A 22,525-nucleotide genomic window follows, 5' to 3' on the forward strand; every position below is an offset into this window, starting at 1 on the left:
ATAGTGGTTCTCCCCGTTAGTAGCCCTATGCGGCTTAGTCACCCCCACAGTCAGGCCCAGCAGCCTACTCCTCTCAGGTCAAGTTCAGCAGCCCAGTCAACTCAGGCCTCAGAGGCCTAGCCTTTCACAGTCAGGCTTCAACAGCCTAGTCACCTCCCATCATTGCCTTACTCCCTGGCCACTTTCCCTGTGACCTCATGCAACTTCTGGGCCTTTATGTCAAGGCCAGTCGTCCAGCAGAAGTCAGGCTGAAACCTTCCCCAAAGCTCCCCTTTTCCTGCTCAGTACTGCCCTACATAAGATGCTAGTTCTCTCTGGGAGCTGGTCCTGTACCTCCTGGGCCAGGACCCAACTCATTCAGCTCTGCTGGAGCAGCTCCTTGTAAGCAAGGCTGCTCCAGCCATCTGCCCTGTGATAGACTCCTCCAAGGAGCACTTACCTTATTGGCTGGTAGAGTTGCACAAGCTCCCTCCAGCCTGCGTTAAACATTCCTTGCAGGAGACAGGCACTTCCCCCACTACACCAACCAATGTCCACGTGTTGTTAAGCAAATGCTGCCAGAAGCAGCCTTACCTGAACCATGCTCACATGGAAGTGGGTCTGTAGACACAAGGTGCCGGCCAGCTGTGCTTGCAAAGCCACACAAGCCAGTGCCTGATTTGCTGTCTTCTGGCAAATGACCATTTGTCAAAGCAGAACTCTGCAGGTGTGCAAGTTTAACACACTCAGTGGAGTTACATATTCCCACTTTTTATGGTATTGCGAGGCTTTTAAATGATTTCTGTTTCCAGCTTTTTTATATGGTGAACTCTGAGAATACAAACCCACCCACTGTTGCCTTTATGAGTCTTTTGACAGACTGACACATGATACTAGTAAAAGAAATGTGAATCTGCCCATTTTCCTTCCTGGGGTGTTAAACTTGAATCCTTAAATTGAAAAGACGACATTATACAATTTTGCACTACTGATCTCCACCCCAGGATCATCCTGTGAATGCTAATCAGACTGTATATAATTGTCACATTGTAGAGGCACATTGATTTGATAGAAATAAGACTATATGTTTCAATGTGCAATCAGAAAAATAACATGAGTGAGGTACTTACTGCCCACCTATAAATGGAGATAGTAGTGCTATCTATATTACTTCCAACTAAAATGTGCCAGACAGTGAAGTTGTAAGGGCTTTTCCCATAAAATGTGCTGCAATGGCAGTGAAGGTCGTTCAGTTTAATAAATTAACTATTTTTGAATGACCTGCAGTACCTCCTGTCATACACTGATCACATGATGGTTGCCTGTTCTGTTCATTCCCTTGGGACACCTGGCACTGGCCAATCTCAGAGGACAGGAGCTTGGGCTAGATGGAACTTTATTCAGACCCAGTCTGACCATTCTTATCTAATAATGCTTAGATTAAAGTACAAGAGGAGAATGAAAACTAAAACTCCAGATGAAGATCTACAGATCAGCGTGAACGTCCCCACAGATTTTCTTGAAATGTTCTGGAGGCTCTCCATTGGTCCACCTTTATATGTACATAAGATACTGATTAGCAAGTATAATTGATTAACAGGCATTTTTTAAATTGTGATTATGCATAACCATATATATGGGTTCACATTATCATCACAGTCCCCTAGTGAGGCCTTCAGAATTCAGAATACTCTCTCCACATCTTTATATGACACCAGTTTGTATTGTGTTTTCTTTGTTTATTTTAAACTGAAGCCCCAGTTCTGCATCTAAAGAAATATAAAAGCACTTACTTAACTTTAAGCAACTGTTTATGTCCCATAGATTTTAACGGGACTTGAGCACATGCTTAGTTAAGCATGTGTAAGTGCTTTCTTAATTAGTCCTAAATTTTTCCAGAAGACATGGTTCCTTCTCCACTGTGGGACTACTTTACTCATCTTGGCAGCCTGTGCTCTGCTACCTGGACTAGTGGCATTCTCCACTCTGCACAACCTCTCTCTGGTCCCTCTGCCTGTTCATCTCCTAAGTGGTTTAAATCCTCACTGTCTGACCACATGATCTTCATGAGTCCCCCTCAGACATTCGTTTTCAAACCAATCCAAAATTCCTCTCCTACTTTGTTTGTGCCAGATTGCAACATCCCTATGCCAGGGTTAGCAGATTTTGATAGAAGAGATGCCATTTCCATTATCGGTTACCAATTTTTAGTTTTGCCTTGCTAAAAAACAACTCACACAGACACACCCCTCACCTCTCGCATCTGTACACAAGCACACATTGTCTAGTTAGACAACTGGAGAGACCTCTATTGTGCAGTTGTGTCCTAAACATGTCATGCATCTAACCCTGTTGCTGTGTTACGTCAAACTTCTTTAACCTTGTTAGGGTCAAATTGAAATCCCCAACCTGATAGAATCATTATTCTGTTCAGTGCCAACATTATGCCTGTTCTCTTTTGACAGTGGAAACAGAGTAACTATGCAGACACACTTTACAACAGAGAGTTTAGAGGATAATACTAATGCTTTGATTTTATTGCTGGGTATAAATGTGGACAACTGAGGCTGAGTCCGTGAAAATACATTACATATCCTTTTTTCAAATACATTTTAAGACCATTGTAATCATATTAAATACTTTGTTCATATCTTCAGACAAGAAACTGAAAAAAAATAATCTAGTGTGGGAGGATCTTGCTTATCGTAGAATCATAGAATGCAAGGGCTGGAAGAGACCTCAGGAGGTCATTGAGTCCAGCCCCCTGCCCAAAAACAGGATCAACCCTAACTAAATCATCTCAGTCAGGATTTTGTCAATCTGGGACTTAAAAACCTCTAGGGATGGAGATAATAACACCTCTCCAAATCATGCATTCCAGTGCTTCACTACCCTTCTTCACTCACCCTATGTATGATTAAACTCTCTTTACAGTAATCAAGTAACTTCTGAGGATGCTCATATTTTAGGATCACTTTTCTAAATATTTGTTAGTGACACAATGGCTATGTCTACACTAGCCCCAAACTTCGAAATGGCCACGCAAATGGCCATTTCGAAGTTTACTAATGAAGTGCTGAAATTCATATTCAGCACTTCATTAGCATGCGGGTGGCCGCGGCACTTTGAAATTGACGCGCCTCGCTGCCGCGCGGCTCGTCCCAACAGAGCTCCTTTTTGAAAGGACCCCGCCTACTTCAAAGTCCCCTTATTCCCATCAGCTCATGGGAATAAGGGGACTTCGAAGTAGGTGGGGTGCTTTCAAAAAGGAGCCCCATCGGGACGAGCCGCGTGGCGGCAAGGCACGTCAATTTCGAAGTGCCGCGGCCGCCCGCATGCTAATGAAGTGCTGAATATGAATTTCAGCGCTTCATTAGTAAACTTCGAAATGGCCATTTGCGTGGCCATTTCGAAGTTTGGGGCTAGTGTAGACACGGTCAATGACATTCAATGTGTGTCTACACTAGAATGCAACGTCAAAGTAGCAAGCCCAACTTCGAAATGGTGCGCACCATGTCTACACACAGCACACACTATTCCAAAGTAGAAATCAAAGTTAGATGGCAAGACGTTGAAATCACTGTTCTTATCAGAAGATGGGAATAGCACCCTACATCGACATCTAATATCAATGTAGGATGCATAGAGATGTTCCGCGTCCCGCTATGGCAATCAGCTGTTAGGCGGAGACGTGCTATCCAGCCCCTGTGGGGCTCTATGATCTCTGCGCCCAGCGGTTCTTAAAGCCGCACAGACCCGGAAACCCAGTAGCAGGAAGCTGACACCATGCAGGCAGTAGCCATGCCGCGAGGTGCCCCTGTACGGCCCAGAGGGAGACCATGGCAGCAAGCCAGCCCACCAAGCACCCCTGGAGTTCCCTCCCAAGCCGTCCCCGGGCTCCCAGGTTCCAGCCAGCGGGGCAGGAAGCGGGACCCCTCCTGGACCAACTCTGAGCTCCGTGACCTGCTGAGGCTCTGGGGTGAGGAGGAGGTGCTCCACGTAATGGGCAGCAAGTGGCAGAACGCATAGTCATTCGCCCGGCTTGCCAAGGGCTGGCTGCCCAGGGTTACCCTGCCCACACTCCTGACCATGTCAGGAGTAAGGTCAAGTAGTTGCAGCAGGGTTACGCCCGGGCCCCAGAGGGAGCACACCCCCAGGGCATGGGGCAGGGGCACCACTTGACTGGGGCCCCCCCCCACAGCCCCAGAAGACCCCAGCCTGCCAGCGTCCGGGCAGACCACAGCCCAGGGATGGTGCCACAGCCACCTGTGCCCATCAGCACTTCCACCCATGGACAGTGCCATGCCCCACCCCCAGTGGGAAGTGGGAGGGGCGGACCACTGGAAGGGGCCACCCACAGGGCCACTGCACGCACCAATGTGGGACAGGGGATGGCGACCAGATGCCCTTGTGGGGATGGGGTTGGGCCATGGGTCAGGGCTCAGTATTCACAGCCTCCCTCCCAACATCCCCCGTTTCCGCAGCCACACCATCCGTGGTCCCAGACAGCCCCCCAAGACCCCCAGACCCCAGGGCACACCAGACCCCCAGACCCCAGGACCTGCGCTGGGATGGGACCACCCCTGCTGGGGTCAGAGGCACACCACCCACGACCCCAAGGTGGCCGCTGCCCTCCAGCGCCAGGTGGATATCATGGAGTGGAAACTCTACTTTGAGGAGCGGGAGGCTGCCTGGCACCGGGAGGCCTGGCGGGACTTTATGGCCACCTTTAACCAGGTGGCCACTACATTTGAAGAGCTGGTGGCCTGGCTGCCCCTCCACCGTTGTCCTCCATGCTGCCCTTCCTGCTGCCCTGCCTGATGTCCCACCTGCCACCCTGCCTGATGTCCTGCCTGCCACCCCGCCTGATGTTCCACCTGCTGCCCCACCCACCAGCTTTGCAGGGCAGGAGCCCACTGGGGCCAATGACCAGGTCGAGAACCCGCCTCCGCTGTACCTCCCTGTCCTCCTGGCCCCCAGCCAGCCTCGCCAGGGACCCCGGCTGAGGGGGAACCAGCCACCTGAACATGACAGGGGTCTCCCTCCTCTGGTCCTCCTCCTGGGCACCCCACTCCCCAGTGGGTTCAGGCCCAGGCCTCCTTACCTCCATCACAACAGCCCCGACTGTGGTCTTGCCAATGCCAAACTGCTGTCTCATGGAGCGGTAGCTGTCTGGAGTGGCCAGCTTCCAGACTGCTATTGCGACCCTCTTCTCAATGGTGAGGGCGCGCCACATCTGGGTGTCCTGGTGCCTCAAGGCAGGGGTGAGCCACTGGCAGAGCTCCATGAAGGCCTGCTGGCTCATGCAGAAGTTCCGCAGCCACTTGTCATCATCCTGTTCCCCCAAAACCAGCTGCTCCGGTGCTGGAGGGTTAGCTCCAGAGTCGGCGGGGCACCTGGCGATGGGGGGAGCAGGAGGGCCCGATGGTTCAGGGCATCCCCTTGTGCCCCTGGGGAGGGCTCCCCTGCCAGGAGCTGCTGGGCAGCCCCCCGTGCAGTGTCTAGCAGGGTGCCTGCTCCTCGGGAGGCAACTTGGAGGGCTTCCAGTTGCTGCCGGACATCCACGTCTGTGGGCTTGAGGTCTGCGAGGCTTGTGTCACCAGTGCAGGGCTCGTGCAGTGCAGGCTGGGTATGTCTGGGAGAGGCCATTTAAGGGAGTGCCATGCTGTTGCCCCGGAAGAGCTAGTCTGCCCTGTGACCCTGTCTGCGGGCTTTCTGGACCCCTTATTTCGAAGGGGGGTGCTTGTGTGCGTGGATGCTCTGCTTCTCTTTCCGGGGCAGCCCCTTTTGATGTTCCCCATTGCTACTTCGACATTGTACATTGACGGCACCAGCCCCAGAGGATGCATGGACGGTACACGTCGAAGTAGCCTATTTTGATGTCGTTACTTGGAAATAGCCTACTTCGACATAGCGTCCTAGTGTAGACATAGCCTCAAACTACACTTTTGGCTTGATGTCACCTGGGGCACATTATCCTGAAGTGTCATCTTTATTGGGTCTGCCATGAAACCTTTTCTGCTTTACAGCTACTCCTTACAGTTTTTCTAAATGCCAGGACTGTGGAAACCGGAAACTTCAAAAATCCACGTAACTTAAATCTGGCGTGTTAGGCAAATACGGATGCTCAGGAACACATTGATTGCATATTCCAAAGACATCAGTGGTGTGCTGGCTCCTTGTACAGGTGTTAATTTCACCCCTGGTAGGCAGTCCATTGTAAATGTTTAAATAATCTGTGAGATTTCACATCTTCTAGGTAGTTTCTTAATTTAATCATTTTTACGAGAAAAGAAAAACTGATTGCTGTCAAAGAAGAAGATGAACATTAGTAAATGATTAACAGAAGTTTTACTTCTGCTGATCTTCTGGCAAGCCAACTGATCCATTTACCCCACAAACATGAGCAAGGTCATCTTCCAGTAAATAGCCTCTCGCAGCTGGAGACATTTTTTGTCCTGGTAACAGTAGAAACTAAAAATAGCTTTTAAAACTTGGTCAAATTTGCATATGTATTGATTTATTTTCCTTTTTGAACACTGTTTCATGCAATCTGATACATCATACAGGAAAGGGGTGACTCCAGGAGCTTCATTTATTACTGCAGCCACTGTATGCCAAACATCTTTCCCTGTAAAACATTTTCCATCAAAACTGTCAGAGTACAGAATCCATCACAGGACCTGGGGCTAGCACAATCACTAAGGGTGCCCATGAAAAGCTACATATCCACAACAGATTTCACTATGGCCGGTTAAATGCCTTCAGCATTTAAATGTTGTGAGTGAATCGGTTAAATAGGATGATGGGTGAGTGACCATTATGTACAAAGTCATTCAGCTAGGACTACACCCTCGGCTGAAAAACATGGCAAATGTATCAAAATGGTAGTGATTTTCTCTGCAAGTTGTCTCTGTGGTCCCACAGAAAATCATGAAAAATCTCTGCAAGATATCACAAATAATGCAATAAATTTTATTTGATAATGGATCTTCCCATGCTTCCAACAGCCAAAGGGGGCAAAGTAAACAATGTTTTCAAACTTTTAAAATAAGTAAGTTTATTTCTCTAAAAATATAGATTCCTTATAATATTGTCTGTTTTTCCCAAGTCAGCATCATCCACACTATTTGTTTTTGTTTGTTTGTTTGTTTGTTTGTTTGTTGGGATAACATAATTGTTCCATACTAACTGGACAACTATATTTGCCTGTCCCAAATAATCATTGTAGTCAAATCTGGAAATGCTCTGTCAAATCACTCGCTCCACCCCTGGGAGTCACCTGTACTGTACAGATCAGATTCTTTTTGTTTGTGATTCATTAGTGTGGCTGCTACTTTGACAATTTGGGATAACTTGGTTAAAAATAACAATGCTATTTTACTGTTCTCCATGTCAAAAACATTTGACAAACTTTGTGCCTGATCCAGAGAACATCCAGCTTTTCTCAAGACTCGTGTTCTTATACATACAGAAATGGATTCACTTGCCAGTGAAAAACAGCAACCTCTGGAAAACAAAATATCAGCTGTTTAACAGCACACATCAATACTGCACAATTATTTAGCAGTAGAAATGGAAAATCCTGCATCCAATTAAAATTGCATTGAGCATTTATATAGGCAGGATTTAATTACCCAAATTGGAATTTGTTCCGGACATCAGGGTTGACGCCCAAACTGTTTTAGAAACAGCCACAATCTCTTTAATGGTCATATTTAATATTTTATATACAACTACGGGTTAAATCCAACAGATCTGCTACAGATCAGTTATAAACCACTGAAAATGAAGAAAACAAGTAGTTTTCTAGTGATGCTGAAAACTATTACAAAACATCAAAGACCTTTCTTTGTTGCTGACATTATAAAAATCAGACACTAATGGAAAAAAGATCTCCCCATTATCAAGCAGTGAAACAGTTATGAGTGTGGCAGTCACAGTCTCTCATTTCTTATATACAGTACATGGCATTATGGTAAGTTTTGGTAATAGTAGATTCTGGTGCACTTCAGATGGGGGAATATTGATATAGCTATACACAACATCAGGTTTGCTACAAGATTTTAAATAATATAACATTATGTAACTAAGTATGGAGATAGATATTTTGCAAAAATTACAATCCTTGTTTAAATGTTTATGGGCCAGATCCTTAGTTAGTACAAATCAATGTAATTTAATTGTAGCCAATAGAGCTACATCTGAGGATATGACCTTGGATATTTCAGTATCCATTTAATTCTGTGATTAAAAACTTTTTTTCTCCAGCATCCAAATGGCCATGGAGCAGATTCTGCTGCCCTTATTCCCACTGAATAGAACGCTACTTTTCAGAGAGATCCATTTATTTCAGTAAGAATGCTGCACAGCCTGAATAAGAGTAGAAGAATAGAATTTTATTTTCCAAGTGGCATTTGCTTGTAGTAAAGAATTAATATAATCAGGATTACAAAATGCAAACAAGTATCTTCATATGTCCTGCTGTACTTGCAGCTCCCATGATTGCCTCCAAAAGACGGCTACAACATAAAAGCAATAAAAATTAAATTCACCAAAGTCTCATTGTGCCTGAGCTAGAAAATATGAATTCTTCATTAACCACTTAATTCTAGTGCTTGTAAACTGTTTTAAAACTGTCTGTTAACTTGGAGCACTGTAACATGCTTACTCTGACTGTTGCAGTGAAAGACAGCACTTCCTTAATGGCACTGCACTAACAATTCCACTTTACTCATGGCTAAGTCTAGGCAGTTTTCCACCTGTCCAGGCAGATAAGTCAGCTGCATGAAGCACCAGACAGGTGAACTTGTCAAAGCTAGATACGGTCTTGATGCCAGTAAGTTGCTGTTTATGTTGAATATTTTCAGTTTAGGTTTTGAATGAGCTTCCCTTCTTCCAAAAACCTGTTTTGAAGTCTTCCAAGCTAATACTGTCCTTTTGACGCCTGCCTTATTGCAAGTGTAATTCAGTGACAGGTGAAGGTCTTCGCCTGCTTTAGTTCCAGCTTTCTCTTCCAGAGAACCTGTCTCTCCCTATCTTCCAAGATTTTGATCTTCCTTCTTAGTTGCAAAGACATCTTCCTGGGATGTTGACCTGCAGGCCTAAAAAAACTTCACAATCATTAAATAGCAGGACAACTTCTACAAACTGTATTTGATGGTTCTGCTTACCTTTCCTGCGGGCTTACTGAGTACTAGGCTTCCATACTCCACACTCTCTCACCACTTCACTCACTCATTTCATCTCTTTAATGCAATCTGAAGTATTGCTGAACAATACAAATACAAAACAATACATTTTTCGTCATCCGGTCAAGTCAAAAATACCAGCCCAATACCTTTGAAAACATGCAAAGAAACTAACATTGAGGAGTTTCCACAGAGTATATTAAAGAAATTTCAAGTGATTCTGGTACTATGTCCCACTGCATCAAGTCATATGAAAAAAAGAGATATGACATAGATGGAGATTACTTTATCTAATCTGGCACAATGTAGAGAATATGGAATGCTTGGGAAAAACAAATCTTTTAAATTCAGTACTCAGTAGTAGATATTTCACCAACATTTATTATAGTATGTGGAATTAGGTAAATGGCAATGAACCACAACCCATAAACTGGTAGATATATTTTTTGCTGTGGAATTTAATTATTTTCAGGTAGTCTAACATTATCTCTGATTGCAATTACTTCTCAGACCAATATCATCCCTGAATATTTTACCTGAATAGCTCCACTTCTTTGTTTGAGAACAGAGATTGCTGCAATATATGAAGAGAATCTGGTGCAAGGGCTGCAAAAAAAAAAAGTTCTCTTTTTTTCCTATTGTGTCATAATCATAATGTGAAACATTTGCCTGTGTCAGAAAACATGGGAAAGAAAGAGAGAAAGAAAGAAAGAAAGAGATTCTTCAAACTGAAACCAGCATAAAATATTACCCCAAAAGACCAGGGCTGATTTCTTTATAAATGAACAAAATGTTAGAACCAAGGCAAAGGCAAATTGGCCTACAAGAAAAGTGACAGCTTTATAGCCTACGTCTCTGATTGAAATGTTGGGAAATCTCTTGGCAATTCTCCCAGACATCCAGGTAGAACAGTGAGTTCACTGATTATGTTAACTAAAACAATCTGGCTTTGCACAAACGCACCTCAGGCCCAGCCAAGTGTGAAGGTTTATCAGCATGCCAGACCAAAAAAAAAGACCTGTTTACCTGAGGAGAGTAGCTGAAATGACTAGGCTATGAAAAATAAAACCAGGAACATCAGTGCTCATATTTTATTAAAAAAAATATACAGCTTAGATGTGAAGACAATGATTGAGCCCTCAGTGGGCCTGTGGGGGTATTCAACAAGGGTACAGTTTGGTCCAGTCTGTTTACTGCCTTTAATAATAGTAACTAATACAAATACCACAGTGATAAGTATGGCATTAAAACACATTGGCTAGAGCTACATTTGAGTGGTCCTTCAAAAGAAGTTCTTCCAGAAGAGCTCTTCTGAAAAAACTTCTTTTGAAAGACCATGGGCACATACAATAAGTGGATCAAAAGATCAATCCACCCTGTCAAGTGAGTGGCTGGGCAGTCTGGCTGCTCTCTCGACAGAACAGCCAACCAGAAGCTCAGCAAACAGGGCTGTCAGGTGAACCAGAAGCCCTGTCTGTTAACAGATGGCCCCCCAGAGCATCTACACACATTGCTTTCTAAAGATTCTTTTTAAAAAGGCACTCTTCCTTATCTGGGAATGGAAGAGGGCCACTAGAAAAAGTGCCGCATTCTTTCGATTCAATATAAAAGGCACATTTTGTGTGTAGGTGCTCCACGGGTTTTTTCAAAAAAGGCCCATCAGTAGTAGTGTAGTGTAGACATAGCCAATCAGAGAAAGAGAAAGAGAATAAGCATACATCTATGAAAGAAAAAGACTCTTAATAAATTAGGGCTATATTCGTTAGGCCTTTTAGACACAGTCACAGCATGGGGTGGCACATAGCTGCACTACCTCAGAAATCACCCTAGGAAGGATTTGACTCACAGTTCCTCCCTTCTTGCTCCAGGACTGGAAGAAGAGGGAATAACTTACTACTGCCCTGAAAATAAGTCAGTTTGCTTCCCTAACTCACTTGTGTGCAGTCAGGTCTTTTAAGCAGTGTACCCTTCCTCCCCATTCCTTCAGCAGCACTGGGGCAGTCACAATACATGTCACTCTAATGCAGATTCACAGGTGTCATGGACCTTGCTACCCACCAGCCTGCCACTCATCTGCATTACAGCTAATCAATAGACAGCCCCAAATATAAATATATGAGAACTACAAAGGTCAAATTGTACCAATGTACATAATTAAACAGATAAGAACACTGAACACAATGTGCAGCATATTCAGAAGAAACTATTTCCATTACCATCTAAAGACAAAATTAAAATATTAAATCCAAACCTTACAGATAACAAAAGAAATGCTGCTGGTAAGTGACAAACTTTTGGGTTAAATCCATAACTGAGTGTTATTTTAAGCCTGAGAATTATGCTGATGTTTACACAGGCCTATCTCAGGGAATCTGTGTATGTTTAAAGTTCAGTTTGTAAATACGTTTTGTGATACTTTTCCCTTAACTTTCCAATATGTCTATCTTTAAAAAAAAAAATCCTATGTCAAGTTAAAAGATAACTACAGTAAGTTACAAATATGAAGAAAGTACCTTAAGTAATGTTCTTTCCCCAGAGATGCTCCTTGGTTGTAGTCAGTAATGCAATCAGATATCTAGGGTTATTTCAACTGGCTGCCAAAACATCACTCATGTCTATTAAAGTATCCTGAAAAACACCATTACATCAATTCCAGCAATGGTGTAATTATTCGTCTTTCTGGAATGTCTTCCAATGTGAGTCAGTCCACTTGAGTGGGATTTCATTGGAAAATGGCTACAGGAATGTTTTAAAGAGGAGAAGTGTGGGGTGGGAATGTAGCGCAGGCGGAAGTAAGGAACATTTTTAAACCATATTTCATCAGCCACTCATTCACAATGACCGAAGATAAAACAGAATAATGCAGACAGACAGAGAGTTCCACTTGGACATGTAAAACAACAGCAGAGAAGAAAGCTGCATCTTCCTAGAATAGTATTTCCCATGGAGATTTGGGAACAAGCATTTCTTGCAAACTGAAAATTCATTCATTCTGTGAACAAGGAATGCACAGCTGAGCTCATCATTCTGGCAAAAACAAAGCAAAACAAAAATCATATTTAGGATTGTAGCTTGTGTCTCATTGCTTAATAAAGTAAATGTGGCTCTCTGCATAGAAATATGGTGCACCCACAGGCAGATATGCGGTAGAAAAAAAAATAAAAGCAATTCATTTTATGTACTAATTATTCAGTCACTTAGAATGTAGGTATCACAGACAATATGGATAATCTATAAGGCACCACTCTAATCCACTGTTGCTAGGTAAATTATGACTCAGGACGATGTGACTTCATTATGGCTTCCCACATCGAAAGTTAGCAAAGTGAACTCTATGCATGGAATGTCAGTAAGACAAATTCTGGTTTTGATCAACATAAAGCCAGAATAACTTTTTTGATGGCACCGATCTAACAGAGATGAATCTGGCCTCCTCCTGGAATCTGGCAAAGAGAAAAGTTTAACATTATGGCATTCGGTTCCCTATAAGAGCTATAACACTGTCTGGGACTAACACTGCATACTTTTAGGCTATGTCTATGCTCGGGGGAAACTTCAAAATGGCCCTGGCCAGAGGTTGCTAAAATGTTCATTACCCTTTTAAACTACAAAGCCATGTCTACACTTGGCCATAATTTTGAAAGGACCATGCTAATGGCCAAATTGGAGAATACTAATGAGGCGCTGAAATGTATATTCAGAGCCTCGTTAGCATGCTGCCGGCCACGGCACTTTGAAAGTGCCGCATGTCGATCGCATGCTGCTTATCTACATGGGGCAAACATCAAAATCCCCTTATTCCTATCAGCTGATTGAAACGTGGCACTTTTGAAGTGCCACAGCTGGCAGCATTGTAATGAAGCACTGAATATTCATTTCAGTGCCTCATTAGTATTCTCCGATTTGGCCATTAGCATCGCTCTTTCAAAATCATGGCCAAGTGTAGACACAGCCTTGTAGTTTAAAAGGGTAACGAACATTTAAGCAACCTCTGAACAAACAAATAGGTCCAAATTCATCCTTGATAGCATGGATTGAAGTTGATGGAGTGTGACCGTTGTCTGATACAGGGGCTCCCAAACTTTTCAGCATCATGCCCCCCTTTTGATTTTTGAGAAACCCTTACGCCCCTGCACCTCTTCTTTACCATTATCCAACCCCTCCCAACAAAAAAAAATCAGTAATTTAAAATAAACACAAAAACTTGATATAAAATTGTTATTTAAAATTAAAAATAAGCACAAATAGTTTTTCTTGGCCCAAATTTTAATAAAAATGTAATTGAACAGCAGAAACAGCAGAAACAAATGAATTTAATGTGAAAGATGCTGCTGCATTTTTTCGTAAGTTGGGAAATCCTAGGAGACTGACTATGGACTCTCCAGGGTACCCTTGTGGGTGCCTGGAGCAGTCCAAGCTGGCCAGCTGCCTGAGCCCCGTGCCAGCCCCCTGCCCACTCAAGCCCCCACGCTGCCCAGGACACCCACCCAAGCCCCGCACTGGCAGAGCCAGCCATCCAGCCGTCCAAGCTGTCCACCTGAGCTCCCATGTGGCCAGGGTCAGCCACCCACTTGCCAATCATGGGCCAGCCGCCCGAGCTGCCCACCTGCTACTCTTGGGCCAGCCACCCGAGGCACCCACCCAAGCCCCCAGGCTGCTGGGGCTAGCCACCCGAGCAACCCACCTGAGCCCCCACATCACTGGAACTGGCCACCTAAGCTGCCACAGCTGGCCAGCCACCCGCATCTCCACTCCGCCACAGCCAGATGCCCACCCGAGCCCCCAGAGCCAGCCACCCCCCTGAGCCCTCCGCTGCTGGGGCCAGCCACCCAAGCCCCCATACTCACAGAGCCAGCTGCCCAAGCCAGCTGCCCAAGCCTCAGCACTTTCGGAGCCAGCTGCCCACCCAAGTCGCAGGCCAGCCCCCCCATCCACCCGTGAGCTGCTCACCCAAGCCCCTTCCCTCCCTCCAGCCAGGCACCACCTTCCCACATCTAACCTTATACTCCTCCCCCACAACCCACACTCACTCACCTTTGCAGGAGGCACCCAGCTCCATGTGGGCTGTCACCGGCTGCCTGCTTTTTGTAGTGGCTGCACCAGGTCACCCACATGAAATGGCAGGGGATGAGAGCCAGACGCAATGGCCAGCTCTTTCTTGGGCTGGGGAGAATGATGCAGGTGGGGGACTGGGTCACCTCATACCCCCCTGAAATTTCTTCACACCCCCCCGGGGGGACACATCCCCTCAGTTTGGGAAACCACGGTCTAATAAACTTTTAAAATTTAAAAATAGAATTGTAAAATTTGCTGATTTATAAAAAAAATTTCTATTCAATAGCTTAAAACTGTTCATACCCAACTCCATGGAGCTACATCCATTTTGAAATATCATAAGTGAAATTTTGCCTCATTGCAAACAATGGCAAAACTCCCATTGAATTTAATATGACCAGGATTTCACCTTGCATGAAGATCTATTTTCCTGGTTTTGACTAGGAGTGGGGACCCAAATGACTCTCCAAATCACTAAGATGGAAGGTATGAGTGTTTGCTAAAAGAACTAAGCCTCTCCACTGGGTGGAAGGTTTGGTGAATGAAACCCTCTGCCCCAGTCCCTAGTTTTCTGGTCTTCTTGTCAACATTCCACAAATATTCTGGCAGAAATGTATGATATGCCTTAAACCTCCTAAATTACCTCTTACGTTTGCATTATTAAATCAACTATACCAATAAACAACCGGAAAAACAGACAGCATTATAGCGTTATTATACGTTGGCAATGTACTTCTATTCATGTTTTGTATATTGCAATTTTATCTGTCAAAAACTCTTCTGTAAAACTCTATGGTAAAAAGCAAAAGATGAATCAGTATCTCAGACATATATGTGAAAATGAGATGGAGATGACCACCGAAGCATTGGTAAGCCTGAAAGGAACTTCACAAACTCTGAAAAATCCAGCATCTTTCTTCAACTCTTAAGAAATGTAGTCACTCAAACCCATGCCAGTAAAACCTACGATGGGATTCCACCTTCATTCTATACATAAATGCATATTTTCTCCATATAAACTAATACAGTGGTCTCCATTAAAAAAATCAACATTTATAATCAGTTACTGCACTCCTGTGCCTGCCATCCCATCTCCCTGTCTTGTTTCTTATACCATGATGTTTAGCATAATAATCTCTGAATACCTTTGTGGAAACTGTTGGCAAATATTCCATTTTTAAGTGGAACATTACATCTATAGAACCATAATAACATCACACCCAGAATTTGAGTGAACACGTCTGTTTCTCACCATTTAAATACACTATAGAGTCCTTTTCAGCTGAACATGTTTTGACCTTATTAAAGTTAAAGTGAACAAGCAGCTCCTCATAATACTACCTCACGCATGGGACAGCTTAATGGAACTGCAATTAATATATGCATAAGTACAACCTGCATTATCAGTGATAAAAGACAAGTTAACCACTTTATTACATATAATTACACAATATAAGTTCCTGTAACCAGTGCAAGCATGGGAGGTAGGTTGTACTTTTGCAATATATAGTGAGGGTTCACAGTTACTTTCAAGCACACAACTAATTTCCATTTGAGAATCGTGACACAAAACAAATATAAAAAGTAACTTCTAGGGAAATCACATGGGCACATTCATTGCTGGTGTAGAGTGGTGATTTGAATAGAAGCTGCACCAATTTACTGAAGCAAAGAATTTGGCCCCGGATCTGCAAATTAAACAGAAAATCTGGATATTTCAGCTCAGCACATTACAGGACAGTTTCACTAACATAAATATGGAGCTTCAAGAAAAGAGTTTTGAGGAAGTATTGTTCTATGGAAATCAAGATTAGACGTCCTTAAATTAGAAAAGGAATATTGGTTGAACAATCCTGGACTTTTTGAACAAGTGTTAACATAATTCTAACTCTACAATTAAATGGAAATAATTTTAGTTTGTAATATTCCAAGGAGCAAGAAAATAAAAATAAGAACAACTTCACATACATCAACCAAGCAGATACACAACCATTTTGTACAGTTCAGTCAGCAAGCTAAGATGAAGTTAATAGAGACAATTGTTTTAAATTGATTCAAATAACAAATACACATTTCAGAGATTATGAAGTTTTGCACTGCATTTTCTTTTTATCTTTAAAAGAAAACAATGCTAATAGTTTCCTTTTTCCTACACTCAATGACTATTTACTACTTTCTTGATGTGGACTTTCAAAATACGAAGAAGGTTTGGCAAGTTTTCAAAGTCTGTCTTCAAAGTCAGCTCTTAAGTACTTTTTTATAAAAACATGAAGAATACTTCTTACTAAGGAGAATTGATAATGTACTGCTTTCATTATTTGTATATGAAATTCTGTCAGATAAATGCACATGTATTCGTCTGTTTGGACCTTCTCTGTTAACCTTGTGTATGAAATCAATTTAAGAAAAAGAAATTGATCCTAAGAGTCAGTAATATAACAATCCTTTCTACCAAAAGCAGCTCCAGACATTATAGACACAAATTTTCAAAGAAGAAAGTTACTGTACTTGCAAGTTTAGAGACAAACTTGGCAATTTTTCCAAACAGAGTGGTCAGAAGCAGAAAAAAAAAATAAACAGATGTTTCCAGGATTTTTTCCACGCTATCATAGAAAATAATGGTACAAGTATGTCATAAGCCTTTTTAGATCGCTACGATTGAAACCATATAAATGAAAACAATTCAGGAGAATCCTTCCTAATTAATAAATTAATAATATCAGAGCAGTAATTTAAGATGTGAAGCACTTTAAAAGTTGTGTGTGTTATGCTTTGGAGTTGTTGAAGACTGAATTTAAAACTAACACAAATCAAAGCAAGCAAACTCTGACCTACACCGCACAACTACAATGTAAACCAAGCAACTTGACTTTGGGTCATATATTGGTGTCCATTCAGCAAATGTGAAAAATTGGGATAAGAGGTGGGTGATATAGATAAGACAAAGTTCCATGTACAGGGACTACCATGATAAAATCAGGACATCAGGTCACCCTATTCATATGTACACAATCACATACTCTATATTCAACAGTTTATATTCAACACGGGGCCAAACTGAAGGGTGATCTGAAAGTAATGCAAATTAAGTATCCTTACTACCTTTAAGTGTATGTGAGCCTAGGGTTCAAGGGCATGTCTACACAGCAGCGTTATTTCAAAATTAGCTGTTCAGGAAGAGATTTTCTAGCATAGCTTATCTCAGAAAAACACAGTTACACATAAAATACATTTCAAAATAGCCCTCAGCTATCTTGAAATAGAGCACCTACACTCAATAGAACCTATTGCAAAATAGAACCATTGGACGCACTCTGGCTTATTTTGACATAGGCTCTCTTCCCTGTCTTTACAGGCCCTTTTTTGAAATACCTATTTTGAAATAAGCAATAGTCTTGTTTCAAAACGGCTGTTGCATTGTGTAGATGCTAGGATAGTTACTTCAAAATAACAGTGTTATTTAAAAATAACTTTGTTGTTTTGACCTACCCTAAAAAAAGGTACAAAGTGAAGACAAGGGAAGCCCCTTTTTTAACTTTCACCTCCTTACACCAGTCCTTTATTTTTCCTCATGCACCTTTCTCCCTTCATGATGTAGTTTACAACAGATTAGATTCCCTGGACCAAAATCATCCCTAGTTTGAGTCAACTGACTTCAAAAGAGTGATGAAAGAGGAAAACAAGAGACAACTTTGGCCCAGGGACTCTAAATTAGTAAATAAACAAACCTGTATACCCACTTACAACATGTACTTCATATCATTTTACCCATCACTTTTGAATGGCACCCTGTTTTGAAAAGGCATACACTTAACATTAACTATAAATTTCCAGTATATAGACTGACTGACAAGGGCTCTGACCTGCTGTGTGACTTTGTGCACCTCATTGTGTCTCTATTTTCCCTCCCAGCTTTTCTCTGTCCTCTCTAGTTAGAATGTAAGCTCTTTGGGGCAGGGACTGTCTCAACAGACCCCGGGTCTCAGATGAGGCTTTGTTGTAATACAAGTAATTGGGCTGTAAAACTGTAATGACACGAATTTATAAGATCCCATTACCACCACTCGCTACCCTTAACACACTCCCAATGCCAAAAGCACTAGCTCTGCAGTACTGCTGGCTCCAGCTGGCCCAAGAAACCAAAGGTCTCTTCAGAGATAGTTTTACTAAAGTGATAGAAGTACTAGTCACTGGACTTTTTCACTATTTTTAAAACGAAAGTTAAACTGAAACTTATGCTAAGTGAAAGCACAATTTCAAAAAATTATAATATATTCTTTTTACAGGAATTATGTTATGCATAATATCAACAGCTGTATCTGAGCAAGAAAATAGTATAAATCCAGGAAGTAAAAGCTAAGGAAACAATATGTCCGCAATTAATGAAAATAAAACTCATGTATTACCATAGATAAGGGAAGATTAGAAGATGACGTAATGTACTCTCTTGGATTTGCTTCACCAAGAAGACTTCAAACTAACATTAAAGGACCTTTTATGATCCAGTCCTTTCATACAAACTGGATCACAAAACATTGCACAGAGAGCAGGGAGAGGGAGGGAAGAAGAGGCAAACAGATCAGTTATCAGCTGCTAGTAGTATGAAGCATTAAGGTTTTGCCATGAGTCAGGAGTTGTTACAGAGTGGGAGATTCTCATGCCAACAAAGGCAGAATTCTGAGAAGAAACAGGGAAATGGCTCATGTTAAATGAACAGACAAAATGAGTAAGGGAGTAAAAAGAAGAGGAGAATTTTTTTCTCACAGTTACACCAGTGCAACTCCATGGACGTCAGCAGGAAATAACTGCGAATGGAGTGGAGCCACAGATCCTGAAATAGGTACAGAAAGGGTTAAAAGGGTGATTCTGATCTGGAAGCTGAAATAAATGGGGAGCTATGGAGGGAGCTGTTGGACAAGTTGTCACTTAGGCTTTCAGAAAAGTGAGCTTCCTCCAACAGACAAAAACATGAATATACTCAGTTTTATATAAGGAACTGTGATGACAAATACAGTCCTTAAAGCCCCATCACGCATGGAGTTGCTGGCACATCCATTTGTTATGTTCATGCATTCTATTCTCCTGCTGATCTATGGGCTATTAGTATTAATAGGAGCTACTCGTCTCCCCTCACATTGTGAGAAGAGACATGAGATTATTTTGTCCAAGGCAGGGGCTGAAAACATGCTTGCAGATTCTACAGCCTCCTTTCTGGACACCGCTAAGCAGTTGCTAAGCTAGAGGCAGCAACACCCTCTGTTGTACATTACTCCCCCCTCCCCCCCCACACACACTGTGCTAATACTCCCCATTATACAAACTGATTAAGGCATGCCCTTCCCTCAGCAACTGCAGTTCATTACTTATTCAAAGGAGTAAGGCAGAAACCCAGGCAGAACCCTCAAATACTGCAGTCCTCCCACAAATAATTCCACCCTTTGCATAGCCAGATCCCCTGGGCGCCATCCCCACAGAATGGAATAGTGCCTATCTAGATCAGCTGAGAGGGAGCCATAGAATTATGGAATCATAGAGCTGGAAGAAACCTCAAGAGGTCATCAAGTCCAGCCCCCTGCCCAAAATCAGGACCACCGGTAACTAAATCATCCCAGCCAGGATCTTGTCAAGCAGGAATTAAAAACCTGGAGGACTGGAGACTCTACCACCACCCTAGGTAACCCATTCCAGTGCTTCACTGCCCACACAGTGAAACAGGGTTTTTTGACTAACATCCAAACTAGACCTCCCCCTCTGCAACTTGAGACCATTGCTCCTTGTTCTGCCTTCTCTCATGACTGAGAACAGCCTCCCTCCACTCTCTTTGGAATCTCCCTTCAGGTAGTTAAAGGCTGCAATCAAACACCCCCTTACTCCTCTTTTCTGCAGAGTAAGCAAGTCCAAATCCCTCAGCCTCTCCTTGTAGAAAGGAGACTCATAACTCCAGTTAGTGCAGAGCCACCTAATGGATCTGCACTAATTGGAGGTAAAGAAACTATCCTCCACCTCCTAAGTCTTCATCACACAGGTATATATATTTTCCTTAGCTCCCCCACCTCATTAACCTAACACATATGCACAGTAATCAATCTATTACTATTAGATTATCACTGGACTGTTATTAGTCTCTGAGAATTCAGGGCTCAGAACGGGCTGGTACCCTTGCTCCTCCACCAACTTCCTGGTCCAGCATGCTCATGCCCTCTTCTTTTCAGGCTTCCTTATTTCATATAGCTCTGCCACCTCAGGGAAATATGCTGATACTGTGGAGCACACCCATCCCTGGAACATTCTGCTTACCATGTACCTCTGACAAGGCTATGTGCCACCATTGTTAGGCCAACACCTGATTCCTATGTTGAGAATGCCAAACTCCAGCTCAGAGCCCATTAAGGTGCTGTATGGGTATGGCATGCCCATGTTTCTTAAAGGGGCTCTTCATCTCCTGGAGAAAGGAGAGAGACAATTTATTAACCAGATTATCAGTGGGAAGATACCTATGAGAAAGGACTAATGTGCAAATCTTGTCCCCACCCCAAGAATTGCTAGTACTGGCAGATGTGATTTCGCTGTACAGAGAGGGGGACAGGATTCGGAAGCCAGCAGAGGGTGCTCATTCTCGCATGATGCAAGCTCAACTCCATGGCAGATGTCTGCAAGGCCACATGCAGGAGGCAGAGTCCAGGAAGGCACAAGGACCCTCCTGTTTTTCCCCTCACTCTGGACCGTTTCCTCAGTACACAGCCCAGCTGAATGGGCTGGGTGGTGAATTAGGGATTTGCCGCTAAAACCATATTAGCACTGCCGGCCTATGTCCTGCAATGGAAATGGAACCACAGCCCAATGCCTGGAACTGCAGCTACTAACCCCACCACAGCTTTTAAGGGGATCAAAGACAATGCATTCAGAAAAACTGGAGAGCCAATGTTAAGCTCCAAAAGTTACAAAACCAACAAGATAATTTCTGGACTTTTAATACCAGCTCAGACTATCACAAAATATAAAAATCAGATTAATAAAACAAACATTCTTTCTAGTTTCCCCAACAGGAAAACACAAACACAACTTAAAATAAAACTGTTTCCTCAGGCATGTACAGTCTTGTGCAGATGCCAGTAGTGTGCAAGCTAGACACACTTTTGTTGAATCTCCTCAGAATTACTTTCAAAAACAGTTTCTTCATATATGTTCGGTAGATTTTGCAGTCTCTTCCTCTTTTTCTATTTTCAGACAGCTTTGCCTAATGGGAAATGGGTATACAAATTTAGATCATTTTACAGTTACTAAGGGTTTAAAAACTGATGTGCAAAAAGGAATCCAGTGGATAAATGAAGGGTGGGAGACAGACACATATATAACTTTGTTCTGTAATCCCTGCTAGAGAAAATGTTCAAATAGTCATTTTGAAAAGTTGCTCTGAGTACATAGACAGCTGTTCCACATACATACTGGGAATGTTTCTTTTAAATTCCTAAGGACGCAACAGCTTGATACTTAGCCAGTAATGCTAGAAATCGCAAAAGCTAAATACACCCCTACTGATGCTTTCACTGTCCCAGCAACTCTCTCCCACAACTTAGATGTTAAAACTTTTAGCCCACATCCCACAATGTGAGATTAGGCCAATAACTAATGGTCTATCCAAGTAAAATACATTTTGTCATTGCTTGAAAATGTTACCTTTCACAGAAGTATAGTATTTCTGACCAGCAGGGAACATATGTCAACATTATCTATTATTACACAATGTCAGGACCAGAAAGGGAAGGTGGGTGGTGGATGTTAATAACAACTTAAGTGATTTTCTCAGAGAGGCATTCGAGAAGTACAAAGCCAGAAGTTTGAAATGTTTTGTCTGATTGTAGCTGTGTCAGCAACCTGCCCTTCACTAGTGCAAACCTAATTCTGCTCGTGACCTAGTGCCCAGTTCTCTTTTTCAATCTGAGCCAATGCTTTACTAAACTGGAAAGTTTGAAAAATACCTTAGAAAACTTCTCCACCAAAAGCAAGAAAAGAAAAACAAAAACACATGACTAATCCTGATGAAAATGACTCCCACTCACCAAAGCAAACACTGATCAGAAGAGGTAGACAGCTTCTTGATTTCTACTATTATTTTTACTTTTTACTATATTAGCGCTACTATTTAAGTTTACTTTTGTGCAATGTTACAGTCTTGGCTGTCCAGGGCCTTCAAAATTAGAATGAGTTAAAGACCCATCCTGAATATGAGAAGGATTGGACCAGTGTGGCAGACAAGGAGAGGAGGAAGGATCTAGTAGGAGAGAAAGGCTTATTAAAGC

At 42.8% G+C, this 22,525-nt stretch overlaps 1 long non-coding RNA gene across 1 annotated transcript; it reads right to left on the minus strand.

Moving 5' to 3' along the window:
- Positions 1 to 8,422: 8,422 nt before the first annotated feature.
- On the minus strand, positions 8,423 to 11,879 carry LOC142017087 (uncharacterized). Its single transcript, XR_012646433.1, has 3 exons — positions 11,684 to 11,879; positions 9,707 to 9,776; positions 8,423 to 9,250 (listed from the first exon to the last, which is right to left on the minus strand). It is a non-coding gene; the product is annotated as an uncharacterized LOC142017087 (long non-coding RNA).
- Positions 11,880 to 22,525: the final 10,646 nt, after the last annotated feature.

Source organism: Carettochelys insculpta, chromosome 8 (genome assembly GCF_033958435.1).
Source record: "Carettochelys insculpta isolate YL-2023 chromosome 8, ASM3395843v1, whole genome shotgun sequence".
NCBI lineage: Eukaryota > Metazoa > Chordata > Testudines > Carettochelyidae > Carettochelys > Carettochelys insculpta.